The sequence below is a fragment of the Phyllostomus hastatus genome, unplaced genomic scaffold (assembly GCF_019186645.2).
Source record: "Phyllostomus hastatus isolate PE091 unplaced genomic scaffold, TTU_PhHast_1.1 phas_scaffold_78, whole genome shotgun sequence".
Classification (NCBI taxonomy): domain Eukaryota; kingdom Metazoa; phylum Chordata; class Mammalia; order Chiroptera; family Phyllostomidae; genus Phyllostomus; species Phyllostomus hastatus.
In genome coordinates, this window is record NW_025334041.1 from 65,989,071 (window position 1) to 66,012,459 (window position 23,389).

The 23,389-nt window shown below is 45.5% G+C and overlaps 1 long non-coding RNA gene across 1 annotated transcript in view; it reads right to left on the reverse strand.

Annotated features, from left to right (window-relative positions):
* Nucleotides 1-530: 530 nt before the first annotated feature.
* The window catches only part of LOC123811735, a 39,097-nt gene continuing 16,238 nt past the window's right edge, over nt 531-23,389 (reverse strand). The window contains exon 3 of the long non-coding RNA XR_006784429.1: nt 531-2,321. This is a non-coding gene — a long non-coding RNA (uncharacterized LOC123811735). The remainder of the gene's footprint in view (nt 2,322-23,389) is intronic.

Sequence of the window (23,389 nt, forward strand, 5' to 3'; positions counted from 1 at the left end):
AACTCAGACTGGGCTGTTGAGACAGAGCTGGACACATGGAGAACTGGGGAAGCCTCTCCCAATGCAACAGCAAGTGCCCCAGACAGGGACAGCCAGTCTGGCTGGCGGGCAGGGCAGGGCAGGTGTGCGGATGAAGGGCCCTCCGGTGGGTTGAAAATGCTATCACAACCATTATGGCTTTTAGGCACGACCATGATATGATCTGATTTATATTTTTTAAAGATCATGCTGTGATTTGACATTAGAAATAATATTTGAGATGTGTCTTGAGGGCACATGTAGGATTTAGACAGATGAAAAGGGTGAGAAATGTGCTTCAGGTACAGAGACCGGGGATGTGGCCTGGGGACAGGAGATATGAAGAGCAGAGTCTGGTTCCAGGAAGAGACCAGTGAGTGACAGGATGGGGAAATAGAAGACCCTGCAGAGGGGGCAGGGCAGTGGGGATAGGGCACCCTCCAGGGAGGGGGCAGGGCAGAGGGGGTAGGGGACCCTCAATGGAGGAGGCAGTTTAGAGGGGTAGGGGCCTTCCATAAAGGGAACAGAGGAAGGGGGCATAGGGGGCCTTCCATAAAGGGAACAGAGGAAGGGGGCATAGGGGGCCATCCTTGGAGAGAGCAGGCCAGAGTGTCTAGGGTACCCTCCATGGAGAGATGTGGGCAAGGGGGGACAGAGGACCCTCCATGGAGTGGGGATGGCAGGGGGATAGGGACTCCATGGTTGGGGCAGGGATGACAGGGACCTGTTATGGATGAGAGAAAGGAGGAAGGCCAGGGGATGTGGGGCAGGGGATACTGCAACCTCCATGGAGGGTTCCCTGCTCTGCCCATGGAGGGTCCTGTTTCCCCTTCCCTGCCTCTTCCCAGGGTCCCCTGTCCCCCTGCCCTCCCTTCTTCAGAGAGGGTCTCCTGTTCCCCTGCCCTGTCCCCTCACTCACAGGCCTCTGAGAGGCAGCTGCTCTGGTCTGCTGTTTCCATCTCTCCTGTCTTCTGGCTTCGAGCCCACTCTCCATACCTGAAGCACACCTCACCCTCTTCATCTAAGTGAGTGATTTTTCATCCGGTGTGCCACACAAATTTTTAAAACATGAAATACCTGACTATTTAGTCAGAGGCACTGATCCTTTTCCCTTAGATTGTCAAATTTAAAAAGTAACAACATAGTTTTAAGCAGGAGCCTAAAGAAATGTTGGCCATTTCAGAACTTAGGAAATGTAATAGTCAATTCATTAGAAATGTTTAAGGAAAGAGAGAAAAGAGAGGAAAAAAGGAGAAATGCATGATAAAAGCATTGGAAAGAGACCAGCGCCCCCATCTAAATAGTCAGATATTGCAGCTCTACACGTCCTCCCAGCACACCAGTGTGTCGCTGTGCACTGGCTGAAAATCACTGGTCAAAAGCCTGCCTGCTCAAGCTTTTTGTGTCTCAGACACATCTCCAGTCTCACTTCTACTGTCAAATTACAGAGTGCCCTCTAGAGGAGAATGGGGTGGGGTGGAAGAGGGTGCCGGTGAGTGGATGGAGATGGGAGGGACCTGGGGTAGAGAACTGCTGCTCACGGAGCAGTGCGGAACTGCTCACCAGCGCCTGCGTAGTTTCATCCAGCAGTGTCACCCAGGCCATTCAATTGAACCAGATAAAAGGGGGGGTCTTTGGGAGTGATTAGATCATGAGGGTGCAGACCTCATGAATGGGATTAATACACTTTTAAAAGAGATCCCATACTAGACTTATTGGGAAGATCACTTTGTAAGTTTATAAATGTCTTATCACTAGGTATACACTTGGAACTAACATTGACTGTCAACTCTAATTTAAAAGTTTACAAAATTATTAAAATATAAAAAATAAATGAAATAAAATAAAGTGTATATAAATAAAAATATAACTCATAGTGATCTTTTAAAAATATAAATCACATCATATCATTGTCATGTCTAAAAGCCTTGCAGGGGTGCCTAACCCCTGCGTCTCTGCATGTCTCTGCGCCACACTGGAAGAAGAGTTGTCCTGGGCCACACATTACATATACTGTGACATGTAATCACAAAAGAATCTTGTAATGTGTTAAGTAAGTTTATAGTTTTGTGTTGGGCGGCATCATAGTCATCCTGAGCCACATGTGGCCCAGGGGCTGCAGGTTGGACACTCCCGGCTCCAGCAGCTGTCAGCTGTCCAGACGGGCTCACTGCTGAGAGAGGAATGTCCTGTCTTCTTTCTCCAGGTGCCTCTGTCACTGTTCAGGTGGCATCTGACATTGGTGCAAGGCAGAACTATGCTCCATTGAGACTGCACTAAGCATTCATTGTGGCTGCTTAGATCTAGTGTGGGAGAAGACACACAAAGGTATATATTTTTTAAAGTCTTAACAATTCTGATAGCATTTTCAACTCACCCGAGAAGCATTCATGCCCTTCCCCCGATGCTCCCCTGTACCCCAGCCAGTTTGGCTCACCCAGGCCGGGGGCAGAAGACTGAGACAGTGCTGCCCCAGCAGCTAGTGAACAAGCATCTGCTTGGATGCCTGAACAGAACCTCATTCCTCTTAGGAAGCAAAGGGAGGGAGGCATCTGCTAGGATCAACTACACACGAGGGGAGTAACCTTTTCATGACACAGGGACAGGATCATGGCTGCATGACCCCCACCGTACTCTTGCTCCATTGCCATCTCCCTGGGGACCCATGGTTCCCCCATGGCAGGAAGCAGCTCCCTGGACCCTGAGAACCCGCAGACCCTCTGCAGAGCCCTTGAGCTCATACCACTGATCCCAGACTATGGATCCTGGACTAAGTCCTGGGATGTGGCCTGTTTCAATTTTTTAATCCACTCTTACAAAGAAAGTCAGGTCTGGGTCCCTTGTACACTGCTCAAAGATGTGCAATCACCCAGTGGGTGGCAGCTAGACCTGGTTTACCCTGGAACACGTGCTGAGTGGCCTCAGACCCAGCATCGACACGGAGTTTAAACTTGTATCAGTCTGGTGAATACCACTTGCCTCTACCTGGTGACTCCTTGAGAACTTGCCTCGTACAACTCAAATACTGCCAGAGGCTTTTTCAGTGACTGAGCCAAATAGGTGGAGACAGGCAGAGGTGGATCTTGAGGTACCTTGGGACATTTACTGAGCTGCCCCAGGGCCCCGTGCTGGAAAAAGCTATCCTTGTTGCATTGCTTGGACCTTCCTGTGCTCACTCAGGCCCAGCAGAGGCAGCCACAAACTGTGGATTGCTTTGTAGCTCAAAACATGTTGCTCAGGGTCAGTCACAGGAAGTATCTGGCATTGGCTGGCACCAAAGTCCCTCACAAGAGGCCCCAGAACCAATGTATCCAGTGGCCCGCTTCAGACAGCACCAGAGCAAGATCTAATTAGCTCCACAAGCAGCATATCCAAAGAGGGATCACAACAGGCACCAGACTTTACTGAGGCAAATTCTGCTCTGTATGGTCAGCACCTGCACTGTGATCAGGGTAGATTCTCAGTCAGTCAGCCTGAGGATTGACCCCACACTTGAATGGGCCAATAGTGATCAAGACTCAATCACAACAGGAGAGCCCACATAACCTGCACACAGGACATTCCTGGAGCACCCAGTCAGTTTATCAGGGAGATTGTGCCACTGGGTCCCAAAGGACACCTACTAAATAAGGCCACCCTGTCAGGATGGGGAGTCACACAAATCCACCTACTACATAGAAAGAAACATAAAGAGGCAGCCAAAATGGGGAGAGAAAAAAAAACATGCCTCAAAGAAAAGGAGACACCTCGAGAAAAACTGCTAAATGAAGAGGAGGTAAGCAATAGGATATAGAGTTAAAATAAATGGTTATAAGAATGCTCAAGAACTTAGGGGAAGAATGGGTAAAATCAGTGAGATCTTAAAGAGACAATAAGCATGAAAAAGGACATAGAAGCAATAGAAAAGAACAAAACAAAACAGGCCCTGGCCAGTGTGGCTTGATTGATTGGAACACCATCCTGAAAACCAAAAGACAGCGGTTTTGATTCCTGGTCAGGGTGCACGCCTAGGTTGCAGGTTTTGTCCACGGCCAGGGTGCATATGAGAGGCAACCAATCGATGTTTCTCTCTCACAGCAATGTTTCTCTTCCTCTTTTTCTCCCTCCCATACCCTCTCTCTAAACTCAATGGGCATGTCCTTAGGTGAGGATTTAAAAAAAAAATGAACCAGTTAGAAATGAAGAATACACTAGGAGAAATAAATGGTTGGATGAAGCTGAGGACTGAATCAGCAATTTGGAAGACAAGGTAGCAAAGATACCCAATCAGAGCAGCAGAAGGAAAAAAATTAAAAATTAGGATAGTTTAAGAGACCTTTGAGACAACATGATGCGTAACAACATCTGCATCATAGCACTAGAAAAAAAGAGAGACAGCAAGGTATCGAGAACTTATTAAAAAAATAGACAAAACTTCTCTAACCTGGTGATTAAAAATTAAAAAAAACACACAAGCCTATCAAAATGTCCATACTACCCAAAGCAACTTACACATTCAATGCAATACTTATTAAAGTACTAATGTCATATTTCACAGACATAGAACAAACACTTCAAAAATTTATATGGAACCATAAATGACTCCGAACAGCTGCTGCAATTTTGAGAAAGAAGAGTAAAGTAGGAGAGATCACAATACCTGATAGTAAACTATATTACAAGGCCACTGTAATCAAAACAGCCTGGTGCTGGGATAAAAACAGGCACAAGGACCAGTGGAACAGAACAGAGAGCCCAGAAATAAACCCAAGTCTCTATAGTCAATTAATATTTGACAAAGGGGGCAGCAACATAAAATGGAATAAAAATAGCCTCTTCAACAAATGGTTTTGGGAGAATTGGACAGCTACATGCAAAAAAGTGAAACTCGAGCACCAACTTACACCTTACACAAAAATAAATTCAAGGTGGATAAAAGACTTAAATATAAACCGTGACACCATTAAAGTCCTAGAGGAGAACATAGGCAGGAAAATCTCAGATATTTCATGCAGAAACTTTTTTACTGACATGTCCCCTAGAGCAAGGGACATAAAGGAAAGAATAAACAAATTGGACCTCATCAAAAATAAAAGCTTCTACACAGCTAAAGAAAACAGTATCAAAATAAAAAGAGAACCAACCATATGGAAAAACATATTTGCCAATGATACCTCAGACAAGGGTTTAATCTCCAAAATATATAAAGAACTTACACGACTCCACTCTAAGAAGACAAGCAACCCAATTAAAAAATAGGCAAAGGACTTGAACAGACACTTCTCTAAGGAGGACATACAGAGGATCCAGAGACACATGAAAAGATGCTCAATATCGCTAGCTATCAGAGAGATGCAAATTAAAACCACATTGAGATACCACTTCACACCAGTCAGAATGGCCATCATAAACAAAGCAACAAACTACAAGTGTTGGAGAGGTTGTGGAGAAAAGGGGACCCTAGTGTACTGTTGGTGGGATTGCAGACTGGTACAACCACTATAGAAAACAGTATGGAACTTCCTCAGAAAACTAAAAATGGATCTGCCTTTTGACCCAGCAATTCCATTGCTGGGACTATATCCTAAGAACCCTGAAACACCAATCCAAACCTTTGCACCCCAATGTTCATAGCAGCACAATTTATAATAGCCAAGTGCTGGAAGCAACCTAGGTGCCCATCAGTAAATGAATGGATCAAAAAATATGTTACATTTACACAATGGAATTCTATGCAGCAGAAAGAAAGAAGGAGCTCCTACCCTTTGCAACAGTTTGGATGGAGCTGGAAAGCATTATGCTAAGCGAAATAAGCCAGGCAGTGAAAGAAAAACATCATATGATCTCACCTTTAACAGGAACCTAAACAACAAAACAAAGAAACAAGCAAAATATCGTCAAAGACACTGAAATAGAGGACAGGCTGACAGTGATCAGAGGGGAGAGAAGAGGGAATTTCAGGGGAGAATGGGAAGGGTTTACAGGAACAAATATAAAGGACACATGGACAAAAACTAGGGTGGGGAGGTGGGAGGGATGCATGGGTGGGCTGGATTGGGAGTAAAAGGCAGACAACTGTACCTGAACAATGATTAAAAAAAATCACACAAGTCCAGGAAGCCCAAAGAGCCCCAAACACGATGAACCCAAAAAGGCTCATACCAAGACACATCATAATTAAAGTGGCAAAGTTTGAAGAAAAAAATCTTAGAAGCAGCAAGAGAAAGACAGTTGCCCAGATAGGAGTCCACAGAAGAATGTAAACTGCTTTCTCAACAAAAACATTTCAGGTTGGAAGAAATTTGCACAAAATATTCAAAGTGATGAAAAGCAAAGGCCTACAACCCAAACTACTTTACCCAGCAAGGTTCTTATTTAAATCTGAAGGAGACCCAGCTGGATGGCTCAGGTGGTTGCAGCATAGTCCTGGTGCGCCAAGGTTGCAGGTTCAATTTCCAGTAGGGGCACATATAAGAAACAACCAGTAAGTGTGTAGATGGGTCAAACAGCAAGTCGATGTTTTTCTCTCTTTCTATTTCTCTCTCTAAAGTCAATAAATAAAAATTTTAAAAATAATAAATTTGATGAAATAAAGTGCTTTCCAGACAAGGAAAAGCTGAAGGAGTTGGTAACCACAAAACCAGTATTATAAGAACTGTTAAAAGTTCTTCTTTAAGAAGAAGAAACAGAAAAAAGAGGAACATAGTGAAATGAATAAAATGGCAATAAATACACACCTAACAATAATCACTTTAAGTGTAAATGGCCTAAGTGCTCCAATCAAAAGACATGGTACCTGAATGGATAAGAAAACATGATTCACATGCATGCTGTCTACAAGGGGCCCACCTCAGAATGAAGGATACACACCGACCAAAAGTAAAGGGATAAAAAATATTTTATGCAAATATAAATATAAAACTGGAGTAGCAATCCCTATATCTGCCAAAATAGATTTTAAAACAAAAGCTACATTAAGGGACAAGGACACTACATAATGATAAAGGGAACAAAACCAACAAGTAGGTATAATCCTTGTAAACATTTCTGTACCCAATATAGCAGCATCTAAACATATAAAGCAAATCTTGGTGGACATAAAGGAAGAGACTGACAGTAATATGGCTGTAGCAGTGCATTTTAACATTCCATTGACATGAATGGATAGCTCTTCCTGACAAAGTATCAACAATGAAAGAGGATTTTAATGACACACTAGATCAGATGGATTTAATTGATATCTTCAGAACATTTCACCCTGAAACAGCAGAATATACATTCTTTTCAAGGCACATGGAATGTTTCCTAGGATAGACAACATGTTAGAACACAAAACAAGTCTCAATAAATTTAAGAAGACTGAAATCATACCAAAGTATCTTCTCTAACAATAATGGTATAAAACTAGAAATCAATTACAAGAAGAAAAAACTGGTATACAGATGATGTATTATAGAATTGTACACCTGAAACCTATGTGATTTTATTAGTCAATGTCACCCCAATAAATTCAATAAAAAAGAGGGGAAAAAAACCTGAGAAGCTAAAAAAAGTTCCAGAGATTGATGGTGATAATAGTTGTAGAACATCAGTGTACTTACGGCTACTGAATTGTTTACTTAAAAATGGTTATAACTGTAAATCTTATATATATATTTTACCACAATAAAAAAATTTTACAGGAAATTATTACTGTTACTTACAGTATTTAAAAAAGTGAAAAACACACAAAGGCATGAAGGCTAAATAACATATTACTAAACAATGAATTGGTTAAAAGTGAGATCAAAGAAAAAATCAAAAGCTACCTGGAAACAAATGAAAATGAGAACACAGTAACCCAAAATCTATAGGAGACAGTGGAAGCAGTCCTAAGAGGAACGTCATAGCATTACAGACCTACCTCAAGAAAGAAGGGAAATATCAAATAAATAATCAAACTTTACACTTAAAGAAACTAGAAAAAACAACAAACAGACCAAAGTGAGGTGAAGAAAGAAAATAATAAAAATCAGAGCAGAAATGAACACAATAGAGTCTAAAAAGTAATACAAAAGATCAATGGAACCAAGAGCTGATTCTCTGGAAAGATAAATAAGACTGACAAACCTTTCACCAGCTCATTAAGAAAGGAGAGAGAGGACCCGAATAAGTAAAATCAGAAATAAAAATGAAGAAGTAACAACTGACTAGACAGAAATACAATGGATTGTAAGAAAATGTTATAAATAACTACATGCCAACAAATTGGACAATCTGGATGAAATGGCTAAATTCCTAGAAATATACAATTTTCTGAAATTCAATCAGAAAGTAGAAAATCTGAATAGACCAATTACAAATAATGAAATTGAACTAGTAATAAAAAAAACTCCCCCAAAACAAAAGTCCTGGACCAGATGGCTTCACAGGTGAATTTTACTAAACATACAAAAAAGAACTAATACCTGTCCTAAAACTATTTCAAAAAATTTCAAGAAGAGGTAAGAGACTCAACCTCATGAGACCAGCATTATTCTAATTCCAAAACCAGAAAAAGAAACCACAAAGAAAGAAAATTATAGGCCAATATCTCTGATGAACACAGATGCTAAAACCCTCAACAAAATATTAGCAAAATGGCTCTGGCTCCTGTGGCTCAGTGGATTGAGTGCAAGCCTGTGAACCAAAGGGTCACCAGTTTGATTCCCAATCAGGGTGTAACAGGGTGCAGCCAAGAGGGGAGCCCCAAATGGGGATTTGTAATAGGGTTTAGAAGAGCTTGGAGATAATTAGCTCCACACCACAGGGCCATACCTGCCCAGAATTCAGGTAGCTGTGGCCAATTGTGAGAGGAGCTGGAAATGGGGCTGCAGAGGAAGATTAGCGCTGGGATTTAAATGGAGGCACAGAGCCATTGGGGGTCTCTCTCCTTTTGGGACCACGCATCTGTTTAGGACCACGTGGCTTTGGTGTCTTGGTTGGGACCATGAGGCTTGGGTGAGAGTCAGGACCACAAGGCTTTGGAAGTGCTCCCCTTTTGCCACGTGGAGAGTGCTGGGAGGACTGTGTGCATTTGTGGGGAACTTTAGTTTGTGTTATTTCAAATGAATAATAAATTCCTTTCCTTTTCACTGATCTCTGGTATTAAGAGACATCTTTCCTCAGGCGGTGGGCAAAACAAGCCCAGATGGGTGGGGAGGAAGCCCCCTGTAGACTGTAACAGTTTTTGGCGACCACGAAGGGACAATAATTGTCGGTGGCAGACCGACCCCCCTCAGGTGTGAGAGAGTGAGGCTTCGGAGTTTTCCCAGTCTTGAGAATTTCTCTGCACTCCTCCTGAGGGCATGGCCGCCTATGACGCCTGGAAAGGTGAAAAGGAAATGAAACGGGGAGGGAGCAGAGACATGAAAGTGTTTTGGTTGAAAACTTGGTTTCTGAGAGGTTTTTTGTTTTTGGTTTTTTTTTGGAATAATGGAGCGGGAATTGTGGGCAATAGATGGGGAAATACCTGGTCTTTACGCCATCTGTATTCTTTTTGCTCTGAACTTTTGCTTGCTTTGTTGGAACTGTGTGAATAGTTCTGAGCCGGTTCCCAAGTGGAGCCCATTGAGTAGGATCCTATGGGATTGGGAGAACTACCGTGCTAAGTCGACATACAAGAATCCCTTGATTAAGCAATTAATGCCTTATTATTGTAACACAGTGTGGCCTACTTATGTTTTGGGTGATGAGCTGAGATGGCCCGTGAATGGTTCTTTGAGTTACTGCATCATTGCTAGATTGAAACAGTATTGCCAGTGGTGTGAACTATCAGAAGAGTTACACTACCTTAATGTGTTTATAATATTGCACAACAGCCTTGTGCCAGAGACGGAGAAGCGTGTAATGGTCCAGAAGGGAAAAGTGGTCTCAGAACCCTCCCTGATAGTAGAACACAGGAAAAGAGAGAGGATGAGGAAATAAACCTCATTAATGCTCTGAACCCAGGGAATGGGGGCTCACAGGCAGGGGGAACTCCAGTGGCACTTTTGCCTCCCCAAGAGGTGGGGCCCACCACGACTCCCCCTCCTGGCAGGTGGGAGAAGTCCCCACAATGGATTCGCACCCTCTGCAAGTTGGCTCTGCTCACCAGCCCCACCAACAGGTGGGAGGGGTCTCCTTGGCTCCCGAAACCAGAGCCAAAGGGCCCTCGCCATCTTTACAGGTGGGCCAGCTTGCATTCTGTCCTCACCCTCACGAGTGGGCGGGGCCTGTGCTTTGCCTGCACCAGTGGCACCCCACCCCCAGTGGTTGGGGGTTGGCTCTGGAGTCTGGCTGCTGCCCCAGCAGGTGGGAGGTGCCTTTGAGGCCCCTCTGACTCCCCAAGTCAGAGTCACCCCACCACCTTCACAGGCTGGTGGGGCCTGTGCTTTGCCTCTGCCAGGGGCACCCCACCCCCAGTGGGTGGGTGGCAGCTTTGCTCCGTAGCCCCACCAGCGGGTGGGAGGGACCTGTGGTTTGCCTCCGCCCCACCCACTGAGGGTGGGGGGCATCTCCACAGGGCCGTCACCCTCACGGATGGGAAGGGCCTGGCCCCCTCTGCAGGGTGAAGCCTTGGGGCACCACCCTCTGCAGGTGGGAGGGGCCTCCATGAGGTCGCCACCTTCACAGGTGGTAGAGGTTTCTACACCTCCAGCCTCACAGGTGGTAAGAACTGCCACTGCCGTGATACCTCCCCCTCCACAAGCAGTGGGAGCCACCTCAGTACTGTCTCCTCCCGTAACTGACCCTGAAGTGGAGATTGCAAAGCCAACTGCTTCACCTCCACCTGCTGAGGTGTGTCTCACCCCACAGAACTTGCCAGGGTACCTCCTACAACCAGGGAGCCTTCAAAGGTGTAGCCAGCCAATACCCTTCTAGGCAATACCCAATAGACGGAAAAAATGAAGAAGACTAGCCCACTGGTTACTGTTGGGCCCATACTCCGTTCTCCACTTCGGACTTACTGAACTGGAGAAATGCCAATCCCTCATATAGGAGTGATCCTCAGAAGATGGCAGATCTTATTGCTTCTATTTTTCCCACTCATCACCCAAACTGGGCAGACTGTGGCCCTCCTGAACATTTTGCTAACAGCAGATGAAAGATGATTGGTTCTAAATAAGGCTGATCAGGAGGCCCAGTGTCTCCTCAGTGAAGACACAAAGGGGATTCTTAACCCAGTTGAGGCAATTTCTCGGGTAGACCCTAAGTGGGACCCTAATAGCAGAGATGGCTTAACCTCTTTGAGACACTATAGAAGGTGCATATTGGAAGGACTTAGGAAAGGAGTGCCCAAGCAGAGGAGTCTGAACCTGATACGGACTATCCAGCAGAGGCCCAATGAGGATCCTTCTGAATTTCTAGAAAGGATCTATCAGGCATATAGGAAGTACACTGATGTTGATCCAGAGGCACCAGAGAATGTGAGAATGGTAAACATGACATTTATTGGACAGAGTGCTCCGGATATCAGGAACAAACTTCAGCGTGCAGATGGAGTACTGGGAATGAGCTCCTCCCAGCTAGTGGACATAGCATTTAAAGTCTACAATGCCCGGGAAGCAGGGAAGGCAAAATGGGCCACAGTGTTTTTGGAGTTAGCCCAGGGAAACCAAAAGAAGTGGGGCCCTGGGGCAGAAAAAGGAAACTCAGCGGGTGTCCGCCACTGTGCCAGTGACAGAAGGGGCCCTACAGAGAAGAAGAAAGGCACACTAGGCCATAATCAATGTGCCTATTGCAAGGAGGAGGGGCACTGGAGGAATGAGTGTCCACATCACAAAAGGGAAAGGGAGAGTAAGAATCCAGGTCGAATGATGGTAAAGCAAGAAATGGAGGATGACAATGAATAAGGAAGCCCAGGAGCTCCACTGGACATCTCTCAACCCATCACTATTTCCCCACAGGAGCCCTGGGTACAAGTGACTGTGGGGGATGAGCCAATGGACTTTCTTGGAGATACGGGAGCCACATACTCAGTGTTGAAAACAAAGTTGACTGGAAAAAGGACAAATGAAATAACAGTTACTGATGTGTCCGGCCAGGTACAAAAACAGACATTCCTGCAACCTCTGGAATGTCAGCTTCGGAAGCAAAAGCTTATAGTTTTCTGTATATGCCTGATTGTCCCATTCCATTGCTGGGCTGACATTTGCTGTGTAAACTGCATGCACAAATAACCTTTTCCCCCAAGCGACAGCAGCTGTACGTGGAAGTCCCGCTGGAAAATGCCCTCTGGTTGCAGGCTTCCCTGACGTGTCCTGGAGACCCTGGAGGTGAACCCTTCCCACCTGAGATCTGCAAGCAGGTCGATCAAACTGCTTGGGCTGACGGAACTCCAGGTAAAGCAGTTAATGTACAACCCATAAAGATATATCTGAAAGAAGGGGTGTGGGTCCCATGAGAGAAACAGTATCCCCTCAAAAAGGAGGCTTTAGAGGGGATTCAGCCATTGTTGCAGAAGTTTTTGAAATCAGGATTAATTCGGCCTTGCTGGTCACCATACAACACTCCCATTTTGTCAGTGAAAAAGCCACACTCAGGTGAGTACCAGTTTATACAGGATCTCTGGACCATCACTTACATTGTCCAGGACATTCACCCTACTGTGCCTAACCCTTACACCCTGTTGACTATGGTGCCTGGGGACAGCAAATGGTTTTCAGTTCTGGACTTAAGGGATGCCTTTTTTTGCATCCTGATAGATGAGCAGGCTCAGCAATTGTTTGCCTTTGAGTGGCAGAACCCAGAGACGAAAGCCACACTCCAATACTGCTGGACTGTGCTGCCACAAGGATTTAAAAACTCCCTGACAATATTCGGGGAAGTGCTGGCAAAAGACTTAAGGGATGTTCAGTTGAAATCAGGAGTTCTAATGCAATATGTGGATGACCTGTTAATAGCCAGCAGTAACTATGAGGACTGTTTGCACAACACCATCACAGTTCTAAATCATTTGGCAAAGAGAGGATATAAAGTGTCACATCATAAGGCCCAAATTTGCAAACAGGAAGTGGCATATCTGGGATTTCAACTGAAACAAGGTACCAGGAGTCTGATGGCAGATAGAAAGCAAGCCATTGCTATGCTAAAAATCCCAGAAAATCGAAGGCAGCTTTGTGGGTTCTTGGGAATTACAGGGTTTTGTCAGATTTGGATTCCAAACTTTGGACTCATGGCAAAGCCAAGGACTGGACTCTGAACCCCTAGAATGGACAGGGGATTGTCAGGTAGCATTTGATACTTTGAAGGAGAAGCTGGCTTTGGCCCCTGCATTAGGATTGCCAGACTTACAGAAGCCTTTCAAATTGTATATTCATGAAAGGCAAGGGATAGGACTGGGGATGCTAACCCAAACCCCAGGAAATATCCCCAGGCCCATAGCCTATCTCTCAAAGAAGCTGGACCACACAACAAAAGGATGGCCACCGTGCCTCCAAGCAGTAGCAGCCACCTGTTACATCTTACAGGAAGCTGAGAAGTTTACCTTGGGACAACCTACTACAGTGTTGGTGCCACATCAGGTTCTGACTCTGCTAGAACAGAGAGGAGGATATTGGCTGACAGCAGGGTGTATGGGGAAATACCAGGCCATTTTGCTGGACAATCCAAATGTTACCTTGCAAACCACCACAAGGTAGTTTGTGGTGGAGTCCCCCCTTGAGGGGGGCATTAAGCTTGAGCATGAATGCTTGGAAATAATTGACCAAGTTTATTCTAGCAGGCCAGATCTGATGGACCAGCCGCTGGTGTCACCAGACTGGGAGCTGTGTACAGACGGAAGCAGCTTCATGGACAATAGCCAGCGATGAGTGGGGTATGCAATAGCCACAGCAGACAAGGTAATAGAAGCCCAGGCCCTTACACCAGGAACCTCAGCACAAAAGGCTGAACTATCACCCTCACAAGAGCCTTACTGCTGTCCCAAGGAAAGTTAATATATATACAGATTCCAAGTATGCCTTCATGGTATGCCATGCCCATGGAACAATATGGAAAGAAAGAGAACTTTTAACCTCAGGGAACAGGGATGTTAAACACTCAGAGGTCATTTACTAGAGGCAGTGAATGTACCGGACCAGGTTGCTATAATGCACTGCCCAGGACACCAGAGGGATGGTTCCCAAACCAGTCAGGGAAACCACATTGCTGACAAAGCAGCAAGACAGGCAGCCAAGGCGTTGCCACCCCTAGCAGCTCTGGTTCTCCATCTGGTCTTGTCAGAATTTAAACCTCATTACACAGAACAGGATGAGGAACTGGCCTGTGAATGGGGATTCACTAACACTGATCCCAATTCTATGTGGAAGGTCAACACCCATGGTATGATTTTATTCCTTGAGGCTCTAGTGTATCCCGTCCTCAAGCACCTACATGAAGGGATGCACTATGGAAGGGATGCTCTAATGGATTTCATTAGGCCACACCTGAAAGGCCCTTATTTGCAAAAGACTGTCCACAGGATTAGCCAAGCCTGTCAGATATGTGCCAAAAACAATCCTAAAACAGAGCGTGTTCCCACAGAAAAGGGAGTACAACACAAAGGGATGTGCCCCTTTGAGGACTGGCAGGCGGACTTCACACAAATGCCTAAAACGAAGGACAATTTCAGATTCTTGTTGGTCTTCATGGATACTTTTCCTGGGTGGGTAGAAGCATACCCCACCAGGACTGAAAAGGCAACTGAGGTGGCAAAACTGTTGCTTAAAGAAATAATTCCCAGGTTTGGACTTCCCCAAAGCATTCAAAGCGACAATGGACCATTGTTCACTTCAGAAATCTCCCAGAAGGTCAGACAGGCATTGCAGATACAATGGAAACTGCACACATCTTGGAGACCTCAGTCCACAGGAAACACTGAGAAAATGAATCACACCATAAAGAAGACTTTGGCAAAAATATGCCAGGATACACATTTAAAATGGGACCAGGCACTCCCCATTGCTTTGCTCCGAATCAGAGTGGCACCTAGAAGTGGGCTTAAGCTGTGCTCTTTTGAAATAGTTTATGGGAAACCCCTTCCAATTTCTGTTTTAGGTATACCTCCTCTGGATTTGGAGCACGAGGCATGAATTAAGCAATATGTACAGTATTTAGAGCAGGCACTAACCATTTTGCACAAGTTTGCTCATTGCAGGTCTGTCTACCCCTCTGACGAGCCCATGCACCTGTTCCAGCCAGGGGACCAGGTCCTAATAAAGACCTGGAACAGCCAAGGCCCTGAACAGCAGCTGTCTGAACAATGGACTGGTCTCTATGATGTCCTGTTGACAACGTATTCCTCCCTGAAGCTGATGGGAATTAAGCTGATGGGGAGCCAGGGAGGCCTCAAAGTTGCCTCTCACCTGCTGGGGCAGCAGCCAGACTCCAGAGCCAACCCCCAACCACTGGGGGTGGGGTGCCACTGGTGCAGGCAAAGCACAGGCCCCGCCCACTCGTGAGGGTGAGGACAGAATGCAAGCTGGCCCACCTGTAAAGATGGCGAGGGCCCTTTGGCTCTGGTTTCGGGAGCCAAGGAGACCCCCTCCCACCTGTTGGTGGGGGCTGGTGAGCAGAGCCAACTTGCAGAGGGTGCGAATCCATTGTGGGGACTTCTCCCACCTGCCAGGAGGGGGAGTCGTGGTGGGCCCCACCTCTTGGGGAGGCAAAAGTGCCACTGGAGTTCCCCCTGCCTGTGAGCCCCCATTCCCTGGGTTCAGAGCATTAATGAGGTTTATTTCCTCATCCTCTCTCTTTTCCTGTGTTCTACTATCAGGGAGGGTTCTGAGACCACTTTTCCCTTCTGGACCATTACACGCTTCTCCGTCTCTGGCACAAGGCTGTTGTGCAATATTATAAACACATTAAGGTAGTGTAACTCTTCTGATAGTTCACACCACTGGCAATACTGTTTCAATCTAGCAATGATGCAGTAACTCAAAAGAACCATTCACGGGCCATCTCAGCTCATCACCCAAAACATAAGTAGGCCACACTGTGTTACAATAATAAGGCATTAATTGCTTAATCAAGGGATTCTTGTATGTCGACTTAGCACGGTAGTTCTCCCAATCCCATAGGATCCTACTCAATGGGCTCCACTTGGGAACCGGCTCAGAACTATTCACACAGTTCCAACAAAGCAAGCAAAAGTTCAGAGCAAAAAGAATACAGATGGCGTAAAGACCAGGTATTTCCCCATCTATTGCCCACAATTCCCGCTCCATTATTCCAAAAAAAAACCAAAAACAAAAAAACCTCTCAGAAACCAAGTTTTCAACCAAAACACTTTCATGTCTCTGCTCCCTCCCCGTTTCATTTCCTTTTCACCTTTCCAGGCATCATAGGCGGCCATGCCCTCAGGAGGAGTGCAGAGAAATTCTCAAGACTGGGAAAACTCCGAAGCCTCACTCTCTCACACCTGAGGGGGTCGGTCTGCCACCGACAATTATTGTCCCTTCGTGGTCGCCAAAAACTGTTACAGTCTACAGGGGGTTCCTCCCCACCCATCTGGGCTTGTTTTGCCCACCGCCTGAGGAAAGATGTCTCTTAATACCAGAGATCAGTGAAAAGGAAAGGAATTTATTATTCATTTGAAATAACACAAACTAAAGTTCCCCACAAATGCACACAGTCCTCCCAGCACTCTCCACGTGGCAAAAGGGAGCACTTCCAAAGCCTTGTGGTCCTGACTCTCACCCAAGCCTCATGGTCCCAACCAAGACACCAAAGCCACGTGGTCCTAAACAGATGCGTGGTCCCAAAAAGAGAGAGACCCCCAATGGCTCTGTGTCTCCATTTAAATCCCAGCACTAATTTTTCCTCTGCAGCCCCATTTCCGGATTCTGGGCTAATTATCTCCAAGCTCTTCTGGACCCTATTACAAATCCCTATTTGAGGCTCCCCTCTTGGCTGTACCCTGTTACAAGGGCACATGCCTGGGTTGTCAGCCAGGTCCTCAGCAGAGAGCATGTGAGAAGGAACCACACATTGATATTTCTCTTCCTCTTTCTCCTTCCCTCTCCCTCTGTCTAAAAATAAATAAAACAAAATCTTTAAAAATATATTAGCAAACTGGATCCAGTAGTACATCACCATATTCAAGAGGCATTTATTCTGAGGATGCAAGGTTGGTACAATATCCACAAATCAATAAACATGATTAACCACATAAACACAGTGAAGAATAAAAATCACATGATATCAATATATGCAGAAAAGCAATTGAAAAAATCCAGCACCCATTTATGATAAAAGCCTCCGATTAAATGGAGATAGAGGGAATATACCTCAACATAACAAAGACTGTATATGACAAACCCACAGCCCAACATCATACTTAATGGGCAAGAACTAAATGTGTTCCCCTTAAGATTGGGAACAAGACAGGGATGCCCACTTTCACCACTCTCATTCAACATAGTACTGGAATTTCTAGCCACAGCACTCAGACAATAAGAAGAAAAAGAAAGCATCCAAAAAAATTTAAAAAATGAAAAAGTAAAACTATTTGCAGATGACATGATCCTATATATAAAGAATACTAAAAATTCCACCAAAAAGCTACTAGAATTGATAAATAAATTCAGTAAACTAGCAGGATACAGTCAATATAAATATCAAGGAGTCAGTTGAATTTTTATATACCAATAGTGAACTATCAGAAAGAAAACAATTTCATTTACAATTGCATCAAAAATACAAAATACCTAAAAATGAATTTAACCAAAGATGTAAAAAACTTGTGCTCACAAAATTATAAGCCACAGAAGAAAGAAAATGAAGAAGATATAAATAAATGGAAGCACATACCATGTTCATGGATTGGAAGAATTAACATCATTAAAATGTACATAGTACCCAAAGCAATCTATAGATTCAATGCAATTCCTGTCAAGATACCAATGCATCTTTTACAGAACTAGAACAAATATTCCAAGAATTTATATGGAAACAAAAAAGACCCAAAATAGCCACAGCAATCTTGAGAAAGGACAAAATTGGAGGAACAGTACTACCTGATATCAAAGTATATTTCAAAGCCACAGTAATCAAAACAGCATGGTACTGGCATAAAAACACACACACAGATCAATGGAACAGGAGAGAGACCCCAGAAATAAACCCATACCTTTATAGTCAATATTTGGCAAAGGGGACAATATACAATGGGGTAAGGACAGTCTATTCCATAAATGGAACGAAAAAATGGATGGATACATGCAAAAATTAAACTAGACCACCTTCTTACACCATATACAAGAATAAACTCAAAACAAATGGAAGACTTAAATATTAGACTCAAAACCATAAAAATCCTAGAAGAAAACATAGGCAATAAAATCTTGGATATCACTCACAGCAATATTTTTCTGATATATCTCATGGGCACAGGAAAAGAAAAAATAAATAAATGGGACTGCATCAAACTAAAAATTTTTCACACAGCAAAGGAAACCATCAACAAAATGAAAAGACAACTCACTGAATGGAGAACATATCACCAATGATACTTGTGATGAGAGATTACTATCCAAAATTTATAAAGAACTTTTAAAACTCAACACCAATAAAACCAATCCAATTAAAAAATGGGCAAATGACCTGCATAGACACTTCTTCATGGCCAGTAGACATATGAAAAGATGCTCAACATCACTAATCATCAGAGAAATGCAAATTAAAACCACAATGAGGTATCACCTTATACCTCTCAGAATGCCCAGCATCAATAAATCAACAAGTGCTGGTGAGGATGTGGAGAAAAGGGAACCCTTGCGCACTGTTGGTGGGAATGCAAACTGCTGTAGCCACTGTGGAAAGCAATATGGAGTTTCTTCAAAAAATTAAAAATGGATCTGCCATATGACCCAGCAATTCCACTTCTGGCAATATATCTGAAGAAATCTGAAACACTAATTTGAAAGAATAGATGTGTCCCTTTGTTCATTGTGGCATTGTTTACAATAGTCAAGATACGGAAGCAGCCCAAGTGCCCATCATTGGATAAGTGGATAAAAAAGCTGTGGTACATTTATACAGTGGAATACTACCCAACAGTAAAAAAGAAGGAAATCTTACCCTTTGTGACAGCATGGATGGACCTGGTGAGTATCTTGCTAAGTGAAATAAGCCAGTCAGAGAAAGACATACCATATGATTTCACTTATGTGTGGAACCTAATGAACAAACTGAACTAACAAAATAGAAACAGACTCACAGATACAGAGAACAGACCAACAGCTGTCAGAGGAGAGGGGTGATGGGGGTCTGCATGATAAAGGTGATGAGATTAAACAAAGAAAAAAATTTGTAAACACAGTCAACAGTAAGGTGATTACCAGAGGGAAAGGAGGTGGGGGAGGTAAGAGACTGTACAGAGGGGATAAATGGTGCCAGAAGGAGACCTGACTTGGGGGGTGGTGAACACACAACACAATACAGAGATGATGTGTTATAGAATTGTACACCTGAAACCCATATACTTTTATTAACCAATGTCACCCAGTAGATTCAATGAAAAGAAAAGGAAGGACATTGTGACACACGCTCCCACCTGGATGGACCTTGAAGACATAACACTCAGTGAAATAGGCCAGTCGCCAGGAGATAAACACTGTGCGATTCCACTCCTGTGATGTCCCTAGAGCCCGGGGAGTTGTAGAGACAGAAGGTAAGAGGGAGGGTGCTGGGGGGGAAGGGAAGTTGTTTAGTGGGGGCAGAGTTTCAGATGAAGAAGATGGGAACAGTGATGGAGATGATGGTTGTGATGGCCACACAGCAGTGTGAGTGTACTTAACACCACTGAATTGTGCATCAAAAGTAGTTAAAATGGTGAATTTCACTGTGTACATTTAACTGTGACAAAACTATCCAGGAAGAAAAAGAAGGCCGGGCCTTACAAACAGAACGATGGTGGGCCACGCCAGGCTCCCTGGACCCCTGCTCGTGGAGGCCTCTGGACACACAGTGACAAGAGGGGCCTGGGGTCCGAGGTCCCCTGAGCACCTGGACAAGTCTCGGTTCCCTGCTGTCTCCCTTACAGACCTGTTCATAGAAGCGAAGGTGCCATGTGTGGGGAATCGCATGTGTGTGCAGGTGTGGAGAAGTGTGCGCCCAGGCCAGCGGCAGCCTCCTCACACGTTTGAGGACAGCCCAGCTGCCCCGCCCGACACACAGCTGCCTGCTGATGGATGGAATGCCGAATGGCGATCTCACGTGCCAGCACCGCCACAGAGCCACAGTGAGGGAGCCCACTGAGAAATGCCAAACAGTTTAAAGTGGCAAACTATTTGAAATGTTCCCATTAGTAAACATTTTAACCCCCAAATAACGAATTCCATGTGATAATTGTTCTACTAAAAGGAAATTGCAGAATTTACTTTCTCAAGCACTAACTCATAGGGCTGTGTTGGTGATGCGTCCCCTGCGGGGCACATCAGAAGTGGCGGCATCCTTTTCAAGGTTGTCGTTGTCTTGTGGGATTTGTTTAACTCCATCTGAAGGTGAGACTAAAGGTCTAAACTGAAGGCCTTGAGGCTACAATGAAAGAATTTCCTTCCAGGGGCACACAGACACACACATGCATTCATATGCACCCCTGTACAATCATGCCTACATATCGACATTCATATTCACACTGTCACACACGGGCACACCCACCTTCACACATGCTTACATGTGTATATTTACACGACCACACTCAGTCAGATGCTCATTCTCACGCACACACATCTGTTGTGAGGTGCTGGGGTAGACGCCATTGGCACTGCACCTGGTGCACCTGTGCCTGGGGTTGGTCCCAGGGCATCGTCCTGCTCACTCCTCAGATCTGGGCTGATAACAAGATCTCTGACTTGTGAAGCATCATCATCACTGTCCTTCAGTTTCCTTAAACTCCCTCCTGGAGCAGCCTGTCGAGTTTGAGCACAGCACACCTGTGTGCCCTCCCCAGATGGTCAGGCCCCTCTGTCAGATGACAAGCAGCAGACAGTCGCAAAAAGAAGAAAGAAAGAGAAGGGAACAGGAAGCTAGTCATGAAGCCCACATTTCATAGAATCACTGAGAGCTCTTAAGAAAATGCTGAGCTCTGCAAAATCCTCAGGTTCTAACCTTTCTGTTCTTCAGGGATAATTTTTTCCTTTCCTTTCCAACTGTCATGTGAAATGCATGTTTTATGAGAGAAGAGAAAGCAGTTAGAGCCAAGGAAACCCCACCACTGGCTGATGGGAGGGAAGCAAGGTGGCCTGGCTCCCTCCTCAGAGACGTGCCCATGAGTGTGGAGACTGCCCCAGCAGACTTCCTTCGATCTCTTTTCACATGAGTTTCCTCCGACAGCTCAGTGCTCTAAGACTCAGGTGTAGGACCACGTTTCTGACACAGGCAGCCACGTGCAGCATCACTGTAGCAAACACAGACTGTCGCATCAGTGACAGTAGCAAGAACAACAGCATCATTGCTGACATTTACCGTGTGTCTGGTGTAGTAGTAAGGGCTTTCTGTGAATTGACTTAAGTTCATTAAATGTCAAAACAGCCTACGATGCAGTTATCATTGCCTCATTGTACAGGTGTGGAAATTGAGGGTTAAATATCCTTCTCAATGTAGTAAATCTGCATTCAAGGTCAAGTGCGGAAGCTGGAGCCTGACCTTCGCTGAGGTGGAGCTCCTGTGAGTGCTCAGGAAGGGCCAAGTGAGGCTGGGACATGGGATGGATGCAGTTAGTCACCCCAAGGGGGCAGCTGAGTTCCTAGGAGAGAGACCATGAGCAGCGCAGGCAGTGACACTCTCTACAGCCACACTGCCTGGTCTCAGGCCACCGTGTCAGCCACCAGGAGTTATGGGAATCGCTCCGTGCCGTGCTCACATACACCATCACCAGGGAGCCTAGTCCGTGCTCACCCTGGTGTACAGATGAAGGCCTTTCCTTCTGTCTCCTCCTGTCCATGAAGACCCGGGAGCTGCAGCTGACCGGTGCCCCATATGGCGTGAGGCCCGGCCCTCAGCATCTCTATCACTAGCTGAATGGGCGGACACACAGATGGACAGATAGATGGTGGGTGATTTAAGGTAGGAGAAAGGGTACGCATTGCATCGTTTCCATTTTCTCTAAGTCAGGGCTCTTCTCAGAAAACTGAGATTGCAGTATTTCAGGGTCAGACAGTGACCCCCCCGTGACTAATGACAAGGGTGTCCCAAGGCCAGGAATGGAATATGGGGCTGGCTTTCATAAACAGGTAAGAACAGCGTGCAGGTTGGATTTAATAATTCAGAGCCCATCAGGTATTCAAAAAACTTGTTGTTGTCCTAGTAAACTAATTTCTAATGTTTACTTACTTTGCAAACATTTAAATATTTTAAATTTTAATGAAAGTGATAAATACACATGTTTAGCATATAAAATAATGCAGAGGGCTGATCGGACAGGGAGAGACGGAGGGAGCAAGTGATGGAGGAAGGGAGGGAAGGGAGAGAGAGGAGGGAGGGGACGGCCCCCCCGCCCACCTCTCCACCTCCACACCTGCTTCTCAAGGGCACCCCTTCAGCTGGCTCTGAGGCCAGGTCTCCGGGGGTCACCTCCGCACCTCTCCATAAGCCAAAGGCACCTTGGTGACCAGCTTCAGTGCTTTTCCAGCTGACAGGCCTGGCTGTGGCTGCTTCACCGAGGCCCAGCTCCCAGTGCAGTCAGGTCAGAATCCGGTGTGTTTGCAGTTGCATCTTCAGCAATCCTCGATTCATAGCACTTTCTTTCCCCTGAGAAGGGGTGCCCTGGTGTCCGCCATGCATTGAAGGTCACCGTAGGGTCACCCTCCTGTCCCTATCCTCTCCTCTGCCCTTGATGGATGCTTTGCCTTTTTAAGGTTGACAACACTTACCATCTATTCTAACTCATAATTTAGTCTCTTGTGCTTTATCTATAGTCTCTAGACTTGATCACCAAATAACCTGAATTACTGAGCATAGCTAATCACTGAAACAGATAAGCCCCAAAATGAAGAGTGGCACCAACACAGTTGTTTGTGTTCTGTGTACCTGCTCATGAAGTGAACAGGTGTGTGGGAAGCCCTGTGGGACCCCAGGCGCAAGGCTCTGCCACCCTGACCCTGTAGTGACCGTGGCCATCCTCAGTCCTTCCACTTCAGCCACAGCCTGGAGGACCCGCACAGACTCCACTGCTGGGTCGGCAGCACCTAGTCAGACTCCCACCCCAGGTGAGAAGTCCCCAGGGGGGTTGGCCAACCTTCTGCAGCGCGTCATACCCACACCCTGCGCCAGGGGGTGGTGTACCCGCCCTGCCTCGGGGTCAGACTTTCCGCCCTCACAGGGGAGGTTCCTTGTGCCAAAGTCGGGGTAGTTTTCTCTCTCACACTTGACCCAGGACTCAAACCAACCCTTGTTTTCTCTGAACCGGACT